Genomic DNA, 16,727 nt, shown 5'->3' with positions numbered 1-16,727 from the left:
TTAAAGGAAGTCAAAATAAGAGGAATTTTCTCATATTTCACTTGTAGCCATGAACTTTCAGGTAAAAATAAAAGATACAAACATGAAACGAACATAAAAACCCTGACACAGAAAGACTTCAGATACATACCTACGGCAGATTCTCATCATTTGTAGAACTCACACGTGTGAACTCCCCTCTTGCTGAAATCCGTACCTGTGGCCGCAGTCACTCAGGACAGGACACTTTCCCAGCTCCCGTTCCGCCTCCTGTTCCAGCCCAGACAGTAAACGGTGCCCTTTCTGCGGTCTACTTAATGCATGGTTTTTGCATTTCTGCGCTCTGTTGGTGATCTCCCAGCTTGAAGAGTCTAAGCGAGGGCTCCTGAGCACAGCAGGCTGTGGCTGCCTCATGGAGGGGGTGCACGTGTCAGGTAGGCCTCATTCAGGCAGCCGGTCACAGGGCTGTCCCTAACAACTCACCTGCCCCGTCACCCAGAACCAGGCAGGAGAAGTGCACCCACTCGTGCCTGAGGCTACTCCAGAAAGTGCTACGGTAACATCGACGGTGCTCAAAAGATGGAAAAGCAGCTGCATTCATGGATCCAGGAGGTGCTAACAGATCAGAAAGTGTAGTGGACGGCATTGTTCTGAGGTGAAAGTCCAAGAAATTTACAGTCCAGTTACCTGGGGTCAAGAAAACGCTAGACCCTCCTCAGGTAGTGCTGGCTGCCTGCCATGTTTCAAAAAGTGACACCATATGAAAAGAGGTTAAATTTGCCTGCATATACTGGCTTGTTTTAGAAGGATTTTAGCGAATGACACTGCAGAACAGAAATGGCATTTCGGGTTACAAAAACGTGAGCAGAGGGCTAGCAGGAACGTAACCCTGGGTTTTTCCCTCAGAAGCAAAGGATCAATGTTGGTGAATTCCCTGTCTGTGGTGACCTGACATAACATTACTCTGAATAAAAAGATGGACTATAATTATAATAAAATGTAATCTTTACTTTTCAGAGGTTTTAAATAGTCATTTTTGTAACATGATAAAGTGAACATCCTGCAAACCATTTTAAGCAGGGAGATGAAGAAAACCAAAGCTTTTATGAGCTTTCCAGTTAGATATACAGCCAAGGCTGATCACTGCCACCATGGCAGAGTATTCCCTGTCCTAGAACTCACTCATAACATTATTTCCTAACAAGTCAGTTAAAATGACATGATCACGGTCTTTCAGGAACTTAAAAAACTATGAACAGGGTCATAATGTTTGTGTCGAGAATTATTTTTTGAAGCCATTATTTACAACACAGCAACCATACCAGCCCATGCTAAGTTAGCCAAAAGGCGCTGTTTCTCAAATATTTTTTTCCAAGAGGAATCTGTCATAATTTGCAGATTGTACACTGGTAAACATCAACTTTGAAGGACACATAACAATTCTGTACTTCAGAAGCGACAGAGTATGAACTATTTAGGTACACATCAGCACTGTGCTAAGGAGTTCAACAGCAGAGGGACAACAGGAAGGTCCATGTCATCCGCTGTAGAGAGCTTATACTACAGGCAACACCTATCGCTTAATAAATGTTTGAATGAAGGGTCACCTCGGTGGCTCAGTCAGTTAAGCATCCAACTCGGTTTCAGCTCGGGTCATTATCTCACAGTTCCTGGGTTTGAGCCCCATGTCAGGCTCTGCATTGATAGTGTGGAGCCTGCTTGGGATTCTCTCTCTCCAGCCCTCCCTGACTTGCTAGCACACGCTCTTTCTCTCAAAATAAACTTTAAAACAAATAAATCTTTGAAGGAATTTAATCGGTTTATACAGACCTCTCTTTCTTCCTAATACGTTTGCCTATAAAATATCATCTCTTTAATGCATGAAATTAGACCAAACTTTGCAGGTGAACTTTTCCACTGTGTAGATTCTGATTACATGAGACTCAATGAGAATTTTTTAAAACCCTTGGGGCGCCTGGGTGGCTCAGTCAGCTAAGTGTCCGACTTCAGCTCAGGTCATGATCTCCCAGTTCATGAGTTCGAGCCCCACGTCGGGCTGTGTGCTGACAGCTCAGAGCCTGGAGCCTGTTTCAGATTCTGTCTCTCTCTCTCTGCTTCTCCCTGGCTCTGTCTCTCTCTCAAAAATAAACATTAAAAAAAAAAAATTTTAAACCCTCAATTATTTAGCAGTCCACTTAAGGATATTTTACTCTCATGAAGGAGCAAATCTTATTTTACTGTACGTGAATTTTATTATAATGAATGACAAGAGGAGAACTAAGAAGTTATGGGACCATTTTGCAGATCACAGATCGCAAACACACAAAGCAGGGGGAGACAGTGGCACGCGGGCTCCCGGCACGCACTCTTGCAACAGCGGCAAACATCGAGAAAAGAATGCATTTCAGCTGACATCTAACCTCTGAGCAGGCCTGGGTAATACACATTCTTGTCTTGTTTTTTATATTGAATTGATGTAATAAACATATCAAAGTTTATAATATCTTTGAATTCCATGTTTTATTACATCTTCCAGAAACTATGAAATCTTAACCACTACCTTACACATAGCAAAGTGTATGGCAACAGAGGACACAGACAACAACAGACACTGATGAGCACTTTCCACAGCTGAAGTGCCAAATACCCGTTATTTTAATACAACCTCTGTTCCTGAAGTACTCTCAGTTTTAGTTTGGTTAAAATGTGTTTCCTGCAACCCTGAAGAAAGGTGTCAAAAAAGGTTTGGTCTCATTCACATTTCTGGCCTGTGCTTAGTAACTCCTAGGCCACTGTGTTAAGAAGGATTTTAACCTGTAAACTTACAGGTTATTGGGAACGAGGGGGAGGGGAGGCAGTCCCCAGGAAACTACAAGAAGCATGTAATTATTAACTGTGGTTAATGAAGGCACATTGTTTTCTAAAATAATCCCATCACATCAGCATTAGAAATGGCTGCAGCCAGACATGCCCAGGGGGCTCCATCAGTGGAGTGTGTGCAGCTCTTGATCTCAGGAACCTCTTGATCTTAGGGACTGAGTTCAAGGCCCACGTTGTACATACTTAAAAAAAAAAAAAAAAAAAGTATGGGGCACCTGCGTGGTTCAGTCGGGTGAGCATCCGACTTCGGCTCAGGTCATGATCTCGTGGTCTGTGATCGAGCCCTACGTCAGGCTCTGTGCTGAGGGCTCAGAGCCCGGAGCCTGCTTTGGATTCTGTGTCTCCCTCTCTCTCTGCCCCTCCCCCGCTCTTGCTCCATCTCTCTCGCTGTCAAAAATAAACATTAAAAAATACTAAAAAAAAAGTATGGAAGCACTTTGGAAGAGGTTGTGGTCCCTCATCTCTCCCTGAAGAAGTGACATTTAACCCAAAGCCTCCAGACATTTAAACTTAGCCAGCAAGGCTGAAGCAAAGAGTAGCATCAAAGGTGGTACTGTGTGCATGAGCCAGACTGCAGGGAGGAGCTTCATAAGCCATTATGAAGGATTCGAGACTATAACGTAAGACACTGGGAAGTCACTGAAGAATTGTCCAGCCGAAGAAAGCGATTAGTTCCCCAACAGCTTTTTGGCTCGGAGGGTTATTCAGTATCAGTCATAGTAATTCCACCCTCCTCACTTCTACTTCTAGGACAGATGCCCTTGCCCCTAAAAAACAGCCTCCTCCTTCTCTGAGTATCAGTAGTTCTAGACGTGATGCAGCCATCTTGCAACCATGAGGGGCACTAGTCTCAGAATAAAGCTGCTGCTGGGGGCAGGGGTGACTGCACAAGGGAAAGACAGGCCTCCAAGCTGCTGACAGGATGACCCACGGTCCGTCCTATCCCTGGACTTCCAGTGTGAGCCACGGTCTTCTCCGAGTTTGAACTGAAAGCATCTAAGCTGATACAGTAACTACCACCATGTTGATGATAACAGACCATGAGCAGGGATGAGACTCTGGAGGGAGCCAGGCAGGAAAAGAACAGGGTTCCGAGGGCAGAGCACAGGGGCACCTCACGTTCACTTCTAGGCAGAAGAGCATCTCGGGGGTGCAGGGGTGGCTCAGTCGGTTGAGCGTCTGCCTCCTGATTGCGGCTCAGATCCTGATCCCAGGGTTGTGGGATTGAGCACAGTCTCCCTCTAAAATCAAGAGGAGAAAGAGAAGAAAGGGCAGTAGCATCTGGCAAACACAGAAGCAGCAGTCAGAAGTGCTCAAGAGAAGCTCAAGAGTGTGGCATTTCAGAAACCAAGGAGGGGATGGTCAACCGTGCCTCACAACCACAGAATGAAGCCCGACAGGTCACGTCACCGTGACCTCGCTGGAGCAGCTTCAATCACCCAATGGTGGAGGACACTGGACCAGAAGAAGTGGAGAAACGAAGGGGGAAACGGTTCTTTTGACGGGTGCTCAGAAAGGTTAGTACAGGAGAAAAGAAAACCAGAGCAGGTGTGCAGTTCAGCACGATGTCTGCTGCTGTGTTACTCTGTGATGGTGGGAGATGTCACATGTGTCTGACAGCAGGTGAGAGGCTTCTGGAGGGCAGATGTGCAGGGCACAGGTGAAGAGGACGGCAGGTGCAGCATGTTACTTCCCACACAAGCCTGCTCTCGCCCAGGAGAAAGGGCTCTAGTAAGTCAGGACAGAAAGTGGAAAATGAGCTCAGCTGAGAAATCCAGCAGGATTTAGAGCCCAGATGGTGGTGTAGTGCCTACAGTACGCAGGCAGTCTTGCCTACTTCCACGTGCCATGTACAGCACCATACCAGGAATTATACCAAAATCTCCGTCAGGGTTCTCAGGTCAAGGAACTGGCAAGACGATTATGGGGTAAAGTTTAAATAAAAACAAGCAACAGAATACGAACCAGCTGAGGCTAATGCAGTTCAACTGAGGGACAAATCACTGACGGCTGGCAGTAAGGTGGAGAAGACGAGACTCGGCGGAGAACGTAAATGCCCACAAACTGTCAAGTAAATTTTGAGTTGACTTCACCATTGGCAGTGGGATGAGGAAGTGAAAGGTGGATACCCAACCAAAGGTTACAAACTATTATTAATATTAACCAATATACTTGCTCACTGAAAACAAGCAAAACAAAAACAAAAACCCACTGTTGGAAGGATAAACAATTACTGGCTAAAGAAGTTTTACATAAAGCACAGCAGGGCCTAAGAGTGGACTCCAAAATTTCCTGAATGACAGGGTTGTTGTAGTCCCCAGGGGAGAAAGTGAAGGACACGTTCACAGAGACTTCCGTGCACTGCCTGGTAACAGATTCCAGGCCTCAGCGCAGGGAAGAGACCAGAAGCAGAGCCTCCCGCCACCCGGGGTCCAGGACACGGAGGGCAGATGCTGCAACAGCCAGCATTCAGTTCAGCATTTCATTTGAAAGAATTCAGATTTTTCTCAATTACTTCCTATAAATCAAACTTCCTGTGATCCCGCTCCTATTATTTACAGTATTTAGAATCATTCTAGGAAGCGGCACCTCTACTGAAGAACAAACACTGACTCCCGGTCCTACACCCGTCTAGCATCCCCACTCTATTCAAGGTGAAACTCTAGAAGACGATGCTATTTAAAATACAATTCATATGAAGTTGGTTAGAAACCACTCACAAAATATCTTAGGCCTTCTAACCAACTTCGAATCAATAGCATGATACAAAGATTTTATTGCTGTAAAGCCTAGGATATTTTGTAAGTGGTGTCTTTGTAACACTAGCTTGCAAGGGGCTATGTTCTAACATTTTTCATGTCAACATCTCCATTTTTCTCTCTATGGTCCATATTAAGAATTGAGGTAGAAAATACCAGTTCACTAACACCAAACATTATTGAACACTCACAGGGTAATACTGACGTGGGTGCTACTAGACTTTTACCTGGGACTTGACAGTCTCAATTTGTCCTAAGGTACAGTATTCAATCTAGTAAATATTAAAACTTACTAGTTTAATGAAGGTTATTTATATACCATTGTACCAGAGAGCCATGGTTGGATTGACTATGGGCACTCAGCAGAACTTACTTTCTTTGGCTGTGAATAAATGGGATACAACTGTTTTATTCTAAATTGTAGTTGAAAGAAACTGAGATAAGATTAAAAGTGCTATTGCTGGTACTACAAAAACATTACTAAATTGGTTAGTTCTTCTGTCTACAACGGATATTTCAAGAGAATCCTTTTAAATTTAAATGGTTGACATTGATGTGGTCACTGATGTGATGTATGTTGAGAAGGAATATTAATTTCAACAATCACCTTGCAACAACATCATCATGGAGAGACCGGACTGCCTGAGGTCCGCCTATGGAAAATATATGTACTTTTACTTTAGTCAAATTACTTTTCAGTGTCTGATTTCTTAATTTTATGTATTTGAAATCTTGTGAATTAAGAATATCTATAAATATATAGATATTTAAAACTTTATGATAATAAATGTAATTCAGCAACACGATTCAGCAATTTTCTTTTCAGGGGCGCCTGGGTGGCTCAGTCGGTTAAGCATCTGACTTTGGCTCAGGTCATGATCTCACGGTTCATGAGTTTGAGCCCCACATTAGGCTCTGTGCTGACAGCCCAGAACCTAGAGCTTGCTTCGAATTCTGTATCTCCCTCTCTCTCTCTGCCCCTTCCCTGCTCACACTCTCTCGGTCTCTTAACAATAAATAAATATTTTTAAAAAAAATTTATTTTCAGAACAAGATAGTTAGGTACATCAAATTTATATATTACTTTGTAATGGTAAAGGCTCTAAAAAAATTTAAGCTACTTCAATTCTATACCTCCTTTTTTCCCCACAGGACACACAAGAGAATGTGATGTTATATTAACCCTCTGTGTGAATTTTTGCCTTATTAAACATTGTGCCTCATTTTATTAAAAGTGTTCTCTTGGGGGAAAAAATGCAATTCTAAAAACAGCAATTTAATAATTGCTTTTGAACATATCTGGTACTCTAAAACTGAGAAAATTATTTATAGGTAAGAAAATATGACAACACACTCTAAAAGCTGTGTGTTGTCACATGATGTAGAACTAGAAAAAGCAGTAAGAAGCCGGGGACCAGTAGGAAATGAAGTGTGCACAGGGCTGCTTCCTCCCCATCTAAAAACCAGCTGCCATGTACCCTGGCTTCTACAGAAGTAGGGAGCCAAGAGAAAGCCTAACTTTAAACTGGCTTTGTGGTTGTTCAGCTTCGTGGTTGTTTCAGGTTGTTCACCTGAAAATAATGGGGACTAGAAGCTAGTTCTAATAATCCTCAGAAAATAAAATTTAACTTTCAAATTATTCAAACAGAAGTTTCTTACCTGAAACAATCCAACATGACTAGAGATTACAAGAGACTTCTTAAAATTGTGTTAATACAGGTGTGCAGAGTAGTAACCTAAGAAGGTATTTCAAAAAAGAGAAAACAGGTTTTTGACATTACATATTAAATGTTTTAAAATATAAGAAATATGTAGAGGTACCTGGGTGGCTCAGTTAAGTATCTAATTTCGGCTGGGGCCATGATCTCACGGTTCGTGGGATCGAGCTCCGCATCAGGCTCTGGGCTGACAGCGTGGAAATCTGCTTGGGATTCTTTCCTTCTGTCTCTCTGCCCTTCCCCTACTTGTGTGCACGTGCACACTCTCTCCCCCTCTCTGTCTCTCTCTCAAAAATAAACTTAAAAAATAGGTTAAATTATAAGTACAATAGAAAAATAAATCACCTTAAACTTTATGTACTCTATAATTTAAAAAGACAACACCTCTAATGATAAATAAAATGCCTGAAAAATTAAATATGGTATCAGTGGAAATCCCAAATACATTAATCTCACTTGTTCCTACTGAAAGAATCGGGTAAAGGAGACGTGCTACATGTCAAAACCCAAAAATTAAGGACTTGATCTCCCAGACACCGTTTCTCAGGTGCATTTCTGAGACGGAAAAAAAATCAACAGGCAGATAAGAATCTACAAAAAAAAACTAAAAAGTTCACAGCAGCTTTCAAGCCAACATGGTTTCCATGCTTACCCTTTCATTAAGCCTTCTTCCTAAAAATCTTTCTACAGCCATTAAATGGGAAAACCATGTTTAATATCCCACTCTAACATCCCTTCTGACGAGTATCAAGATGGTCTGGATCTGTGCAGGCTACAACTCCATTCATCTAGGTCTCTCTTCACCATATGGTTCTCATATTACTTTATTTTAGATAATAGTAAACACCTACTGAATTCTGAAGCCTCAGTACTTACAGCTACTTCCAAGAAATTAGCTACTTCCATCCAAATTGAACTTATTTAGCAAAGGGAATGCTAAAAGCTTCCTCAAGACAATGACTTTTCCCTCTCATATAGCACGAACACTCTATTGTTGGAGTGAATTCTGAAAATTCTCAGATATTTCTCTTCTATATGTAAGTATTAAAATGAAGATTGTAAGTTGGCCCCAACACCTGCACCAAGTTATCTTCATAGTGTGACTGCCAATAGTGACAGCAAGACAATGAGCCAATCATTGATGCCTGCTCTCAGATTACTAGCTGTCATTTACCAGAGAGATTGGAATTAACCAGAACTTTGCATTTGGAAAGTTCTGATTACCAGGAGGTACCTAACAGTCCTTTCTTCCCACCTCCTACTTTTTGTAAGGAGAGTAGGCATAGTGTTAAATTCTTTTATTACTCTGTGCTTTTTCAGGATTATAAATGTACATTTGGTGGATGAAGGTATAACAGTAAAAAGAGCCCAGGAGTTGGTAGGTTTTAGGGAAACAGCAGCCAAATAGAGTATAAGTGTGGCAGTCATACACTTGAACTCAAAACCCATTTGATCATGTATGCTGTGTGACCTCTGGCACTGGTACTTAACCCACTGGGTCCAGCTGTCTCCTTGTAAGTCACAGGGTACTTACAACTGTACTGTAGCAATGTAATTTATCATATAATCATACCGTAATAACACTTCTCTCCTTGTGCTGTAGCGAAGACCGAACCAGAGTATAACTGCCTAGTAAAGTAGGTGTTCACTAAGTGACACCTTAAGAAAACGGTGCTGCCACAAGCATGGTGTAGATGACAGAACCTTGTTTTCTAAAATTGTTTTTTTTAACGTTTATTTGTTTTTGAGACAGAGAGAGACAGAGCATGAACAGGGGAGGGTCAGAGAGAGGGAGACACAGAATCTGAAACAGGCTCCAGGCTCTGAGCTGTCAGCACAGAGCCCGACGCGGGGCTCGAACTCACGGACCGCGAGATCATGACCTGAGCCGAAGTCGGACGCCCAACCAACTGAGCCACCCAGGCGCCCCAGAACCTTGCTTTCTAAAACTGCCTGGAAGGTGAACTTCTCAAAGGACCTAATGTCAATACACAGCAAATTAAAATATATCTATGACAGATTCTCCTGCTATAAATCCCTGTATCTTCCTGATTAAAAAAAAACAACAACAAAAACAAAAAACTTAGCATTTTTTAATCCCAATTGTGAGAATTAGCATTAGGTGACTAACTTTCCACAAATCCATTGGAAATTTTGAATATTTTTGTGTTTACATGATACATGCCTACCTAGGTAAGAAGATTCTTCCCTCGTTATATTTTAAATTTACTTAGCATGTAAGCATATCAAACTGGGGAAAATATTAAAATTTTTAAGCGGGTCTACCTTTCACTAAATACTTAGATAATATCTGAAGAACATAAAAAAGTATTAATCACAACAAAGTTGTTTTTAAAAATCCTCATGTGATGAACATAATAAAATCACAAAGTTACAAATCAGAATAAATCTGAAATCAGTGTTAAAACCTCAAAAGTAATCTTAACTCAAATGCAATATACTATTCCACAGCACCTATCCTTACTTTCTTCTGTCACCTTTCACTTGCTTCAGTAATTGTTACCTAGCAAGTGTCTAAAACATAAAGAACAATGTTTATGTTTCCATAAAGAACAATGTTTAATGAACGAGATATTAAAACATTCTACCTATTGTCAGAACATACAACATTTTAATGTAATCTTATGAAACAGTAATTATGGAGTAATGTGAACTACAAAAGCATTTATTTAAAACAAAGTTAGGTAACCTACTATATTTAAATATTACTCAGTTTACAAAATAAATAAAACACCACACAAGTTTTCATCAATACACATTTTTCCAATATAATGTGATCTGCGAGATATATTCCTCTCAACACTGAAGAACAGAGGAGTCCTAGGATGCCTGAAAAATGTGGACTTAACAGTATCCCATTACCTCTGTAATTTCTTTAAATTCACGTAAAATTAGGCAAACATTTAACCTTTTACTACTGAATAGAAAATATAATACAATGAAAGACTAAATGTCTAAATGTTTATTAGTTCCACATAGATTAGTTGTAAAATTGAGGTAAATAAGTATCTAACAATATACTAAATGTCCCTACTAAATAATGAACTACTACACAAATACTTTTTAACGTCCAAGTAAACATAGACTATTTACACTTGTAAATAACTTTCACATTAAGTATAATACAGCATTTTCACAATAAACAACTTTTTAAGAATTTTCTGCCTGAAAAATTATTCGTAACAGGCACACACATGTGCGATAAGAGCTTTCCTTACGGCGGTTCGACATGTTTAAAATAATACAGCTAAGACTTGACTACTCAAAAAGACCATACTCTTGGGTATTTAGATTTGGATTGTTCTCTCCCTCCCATTAAGCTTCGTTTGTATCACTTTACCTCCTCTCACAGGGATCCTCAAACTTAGGTTCTACAGGGCACATTCTCTCACAAAACTCCTCGTTTGCCCACTTCTTGTTAAAGAGCGTAGGCTGGAATGGGGTGTGGGAGGAGGTGGTGGGGCCTCTCATGTTAAAACAAAGACTGCTGTGCTGTAGGGTTTCTAAAAGTGGAACAGCATATGTAAAGGACTTTGCACAATGGCTAAGACTCAATGAATATACACCATTTGGTTCATATTATTATGGTATTCATTTATGTGATGAACTTGTAGATACCAAATGTTTCAAAAATCAAGACCAAAACCACTGATGATATAGAGAACCTTTAGATCACTAATGACTGTCACGAAATCACTGCACCAAAGCAGATTTGTTTTTTAAATTTTGACGCCACCACAAAAAGAGTAACTTAAAGTTACTGCTCAATACATACAGGTAAAAATTAAACTCAATTCAGTTATTTTTTACTTGTCAAAATTCTAGTAAAGATATTGGTGAAGGTTATGAATTCCTCTTCCAAAGGAAGAGATGACAAGCAGTTATTCTTTATTCAGAAAGTCCTTCTGCTTCAAGTAAATATAAAACATACGACCTGAAGCAGTTACAGACAGGGTGACAGATGTGAGAAAAGAGAAAATGATTCACTGATTACCAACAGTTACAACAAGACCTCACACCGTGTACTTCAGCTACCCAGACTCTTCATCAAAGATACAGAAGTCAGGATAGGTGGGTGCCAGGCACGGGGGGAGGCAGGTAGGGAGTCAGTGTTTGTATGACTGGATTTTAAGTTTTACAAAATGAAAAGAACTCTGGAGATGGACAGTGGTGATGGCTGCACAATAGTGTGAATTTAATATCACCAGACTATACACTTTAAAATTAAGATGATAAATTTTGTTATGTATACTTTACCAGTAAAAAAAAAAAAAAAAAAAAAAAAAAAAAGAGTAAAAGCAAAAAAAAGTAATGATGAAAAGACCCTTAACACTGCTTCAAGTAAATGAACCACAAGGACTACAACAAACAAATGCTTATTTTCCAACTTTCTGAAATGACTAAAGTTGAAAATACAGATTCCGAGGTGCACAACACCACAAATCGGTAAACAAGACACATGTGAGCACGATGTGCTGTAATTTCAGAGCTTCTCTCCTGTACACGAGTTTAAATTATTAGCCTGAATTTTACTCAACTGAACTGAATTAGTCTAATCACTATTAGACTATTGTGCACCCATACGTCTATGAGGTAGGTACAATTACTATCATTCCTGTATTCCAGATGGGGAAACTGAGACCAGGCATGGTAAGTGTAATTAATTTGCCTGCTGTTACTTTGACAGAGGAGATTCAGACCCAAGTCATCTGGCTCAGGGATCATTTTGCTATGCCACCTCTCTGATCTAAATGACCAAAAAAAAAAAAAATCTAATCACCCTATTAAAAAAAGTTCAGTGTTAAGTCCAAGTTAAGGTTTTCAAACAGTGAAAAGTGTTTAGCTATCATAAGGCAAAGTCTGACCATTAACTCCATTTTTTTTTTTCCAGATACACCCTCTTTACCTAAATGACATTTACTATGTAGAATTTAATGGATGGATAGTAAAGGAAGGTAAAGGAAATAGGACGCCAAAGGTTTAGGTCTTTAAGCAATATGAAGGCAGCATCTGATACCTCTATTACAAAAGCCAGAATTCTTCATTAACTTAATATCTCAAGGTATGCCAAAATGCATGGGTGTCTCTATTACAGTGCTCGTGAGAGAATTACCTGAACAACCCCTAAGGAAAAAGGGGTAGAGTTAGGAAAGAGTTTACATAAACACGTGTCAATTCAAGGAAATCGGAAAAAAGACACCCCACTCCAAGTACCAACATAACCAGGTCCCAGGAATATTCAGCATGAGCTCAGAAGCGAAAATTAACATTTTAAGTGATCGTTCTCTGTAAATCATTTACAGGTGTATTTAAACACGTTGCAACAGGTAACTGCAGAAATAAATTACCCACTTTACAGAATGTGAAAGGGAGATTCAGTTTTCTCATGAACATCTATGGGGAGAAAGTACCATGTAAAAGACAGAAATCCTCTGTTAACCACAGGTAGAGTTAAGAAAAAAAAAAAATTGATTCTCTCATAAACACATCCCACTTCTCCTACTCTTTGAATCTCTAGCCTAACCATCCTATAAAGAATCCACCAAAAATGACCATAACCAGCGCCAATTCGCCAAAGACGTGGAAAATAACATGCCTGTACAAAATTCATATTCTATCTTCTTACTGTACAAATTAGAATTCAGAAAAACCAAAGGTGACAGTGCTTACCAGAAAGCAAACTTTTAAAGTACAACCAAGACTGTCTCCTCAATAACTTCCAACCTTTAGAGTCAATGACCCCAAAACCCGAAAAGGTTATGCATCCCACATTTAGTAAGCTACAACTACTTCATTTCTCACTTTAAAACAAAACAAGCCTTTTACTTTCTGCTTTTCAACAGACCAAATTCTTTTTAGGCAGGCTTACTGTAGGATGCAAAACACCGGATGAAGCGGACCTAAGGGCCCAGGACCTAAACCTCGGGGCACCCGTGGGTCCCTCCAACCTGCAGGCACCTGCCCTGAGCGCCCAGCCAGACCCGGGCCCAGGGCCCACGAACACCGCACCGCGGGTCGCACGGGGGTGGGGGTGGGGGGCGCGAGGGGCCGTCCACGTGGAAGCCGGGGTCCCGGGCGGGCCTGCAGTCGGCGGCCCCGCTCCGGACGCCGCGCCGAGGCCCGGGAGGACCTGTTGAGGAGACGGAGGCCTGGCGGCCGCCGAGGCTACCCCACAGAACGCGGACCCGGCCCCGCCTGGGTCCTCGGGGCCCGCCCTGCCCCGGCCGCGGCCGCCGCCCTCCAACAACGAGCCGCGACGGCCAGCGCGCCGCCGCCCTCCCCCACTCACAGGGCCGCGCATCCGCGGACCCCGGCCCGAGGGCCCCAGGCCTGGCCGCGCGGGAAGGACCGGCCCGGCGGGCGGCGCTCACGCGACTCCCCGGCTTCCGGCCCGAGCAGGCCCTGCACGGTCCTCCTGCTGCGGCCCGCCCCTCCCGGACCCGCCGAGGGCGAGGGGGCGCGGGCGGGATCCCCGCAGGCCCCGCCGCCCCCGCCCGCCTGCACAAAGCCCGGCGGGCCACTCGGGGCGGTTCTCGGAGGGCGGGCGGCGAGCGCACCGCGCCGGCGGCCCGAGAGGCTGCAGCCGGGGCCGGGCTCCACAAAGCGACGGCGCCACCGCTCGGACGCCCCCGCCCGCGCCCCGCGCCCCGCGCCGCCGCGGCCGAGTCTCCCACCATTATGCTCCGGTCCTCGCCGCCGCCGCCGCCGCCGCCGCCGCCGCCGCGCCCGGCCCTCCCCCTCCGCGCCCGGCCCCGCCGCCGCCGCGCCGCCTCCTTCCCGCCGCCGCCGCCTCCCGGGCCCAGGCCTGCGGGGCGCGGGGGGGGGGGGGGGGGGGGGGGGGGGGGAAGGCTCCCCGCCTCCCGGCCTCCGCGCCGCCTCCGCGCCGCCTCCCCGCCCCGCCGCCGCCTTCCTGCCGGGCCTGCCCGCCGGCTTCGCGGGCCCGGCCTCCGCCTCCCCGGGCCCCCGGCTCCCCGCCGCCCTCCCCGACTCCGCGCTTCAGGGGCGCCATGTTGACAAGCCACCGCCGCGGACACCCGCGCGTTCCCGGCCGGGAAGGCGCGGCGGCCGGACCGGGAACTCGGGGGGCCCGCCGCCGCCCGCACTTACGGGGTCTCGGCGCCGCGCGGCAGGCCTGGGGGCGGGAAGTTGGGGCGCCGCCGCCGGGGAAAGTTTGCGTCCTGCGAGGCCGCGGCGCCGCTCACATGGCGGTGGGTGCGCGGGGCGGCCGCTCGCCCGGCCCGGCCTCCTCCACCTCCGCCCGCCCGCCCGCCCCCGGACTTTATTGTGTGGCCGGGCCGGGCGGGCCGCGCGGGGTGCGAGCCGCGCGGGGGAGCGGGCCGCGGGGTGCGGGCCGCGGGCTCCCTCCCGGCCGAGCCGGCGCCGCGCACGCCCACACCCACCTTCCCTCCGTCCTGTCCTCGGCGCCTGTCTCCGAATTTGCTTCAGCATATTCTTACATATCCACACATGCACTCGAGAGCAGCACACACGTGAAGGCTACGTACGTGCGGGCACGCGGGAGCCGGCGGCCCAGCGCACAAAGCGCCCGGCGCTCGCAGCATCGTCAGGCTCCGACCTGCGGGGCTGGGGGCGAGGCGGCCGCGTCTGCTCCGGTGGGCCGCGCGCCCGCAGGGCCGCCGGCTCCCGCAGGTCGGCAGATCCCGCGAACGTGCGGGCGAGGTCTTTCCAGCTCGGCCGTCAGAAACAATTGCTGGGAGGTGCTAGATTCCTCGTTCCAGGCGCGCACAGCCAGGACTGCGAGAGGAACAGGACCACCCGTTATCCACCTGGCTACACCCGTACAGGTGTAAGGAGAAGTATCTGTTTCAGTTTGTAATCCTACATCTAACCAGAGGAGATCCCAGTGGATGCTTTACTGAGACTCAGAGATAAACAGACTTTTACAGATTTCACATATTCTCCATAATGACCTTTCTCCGGTAGGACTTTGGAAGGAAGACCGACCTATCAGCCAAAATTTCTTACTCTGGTTCTCCTTGTACATATGTACTGAAAATCACTAGGAAGAGACCGTTCAAGAAATTTAAGGATTCTAATCCAATTTATCAATCTTCTTTCATACCTGGTCGCTAAGGCTAAGAATTTGGAAATGGGTAGTACTTGAATAGGTGTTCTATGATGCACACCACTCAACCCTGGATCTGATGCATCTCACAGAGTTTTTGGTTAGATCAAGAGATGTCACAAAATAATTTTAAATCATTTTTACAGATTAATATATGTCTTTATGATCCAGGAGAGGAATTAAATGGTGTCAGAAAAAAATCAAGTCATACCTGATATTTAAACACTGGCCCAGATATTCTAACAATGAACAGCTTTAAATCATCTTTTTTTTTTTTTTTTTAAGTCATCTATAAAATAGAGGACTGCATGGTTCTGTGTATTTCCCGGAGGCTGCTCAAGTAAGACAAATTCATGTATGTGTAAAAAAGGAAGCTTACCTTTTAGGAAAGAAGTGACTGCATGATTCCACATTTTCCTCCAGTTAAATTGTTCAGGCATCTTTTCAGTGTTCATACTCAGATCTTATCTCTCATTCTATCTAATCTAAGTTAGTTTATCCTCAAATTCCCAAATAGTTTATCCCCAAACTCCAAATTTGGACAATTCCCCAAATTGCCTAGAATTTAGCCCTTGGTTCCATTTTCCCTTCAGAACAGTTTCATTTACCTCATTTTTCTCTCAGCTGAGTGAATATGGAGGAGGGGATATGGTCTGAGCCAATGGTTTGGTGTCAATAATTTAAGTTTGGGGGTGGGGGGAGGGAGTTGAGGAAGACCCAGAATACCAAAATAGTTATTTCCATACAACTCAGATTATACCATGAATTTACCATCTGACTGCAAAGAGAGGGCAAAGGTGTCAGAGAAGAGGGGAAAAGGAAGAGCAGCCAGCCATAAGGAGTGGTTTGCATCAACTAGGACATGTTTCAGAGATTTAGCACCTCCCAAGGAAGGACCCACAACAGGCCTAATCCTTCCCAAATCCTACCACCAGTTTCTACCCTTAACTAATACTTGACCTGATCAGCGTATTGCTTTGTCCAGCTTCTGCTTTAAGAAATATTATTTGAATAGAAAAGGCATACATTATCCAACAACTTAATGTGGAAATTTTGTCTCTTCAAAAAATACATCAAATTATATCCTTACCTTGCACTAAAAAAACCCAAATGACCTAAATGTCATTGTAAAAACTAAAAATCATTTTTCAATAGGTTCAAGAAACTATAGGTGGATATTTGTAATATTGAAGGTGAATAAGAATATGAGACCTAAAGCAGTGATTTTTATTAAAAAAAATGAGTAGTAAATTTGGCTGTATAAAAATTTATGAACCCTGTAAG

At 44.3% G+C, this 16,727-nt stretch overlaps 1 protein-coding gene across 10 annotated transcripts in view; it reads right to left on the bottom strand.

Annotated features, from left to right (window-relative positions):
- Positions 1 to 14,904, bottom strand: part of ZMYND11 (zinc finger MYND-type containing 11) — a 134,221-nt gene extending 119,317 nt beyond the window's left edge. For 6 of the 10 annotated variants that reach the window (XM_042990908.1, XM_007097288.3, XM_042990914.1 and 3 more), the window contains exon 1: positions 7,278 to 7,369. The gene's annotated coding sequence lies outside the window, so the exon portion shown is untranslated. Of the gene's footprint in view, positions 1 to 130; positions 1,558 to 7,277; positions 7,370 to 14,464; positions 14,589 to 14,757; positions 14,836 to 14,862 lie in introns of those variants that run through there. The other 4 variants (XM_042990911.1, XM_042990912.1, XM_042990909.1 and 1 more) reach the window with 4 other exon arrangements.
- Positions 14,905 to 16,727: the final 1,823 nt, after the last annotated feature.

The sequence above is a fragment of the Panthera tigris genome, chromosome B4, assembly GCF_018350195.1.
Source record: "Panthera tigris isolate Pti1 chromosome B4, P.tigris_Pti1_mat1.1, whole genome shotgun sequence".
Taxonomy (NCBI): Eukaryota; Metazoa; Chordata; class Mammalia; order Carnivora; family Felidae; genus Panthera; species Panthera tigris.
The sequence above is the reverse complement of the archived record's forward strand: the minus strand, read 5'-3'. Positions and strand labels throughout refer to the sequence as shown.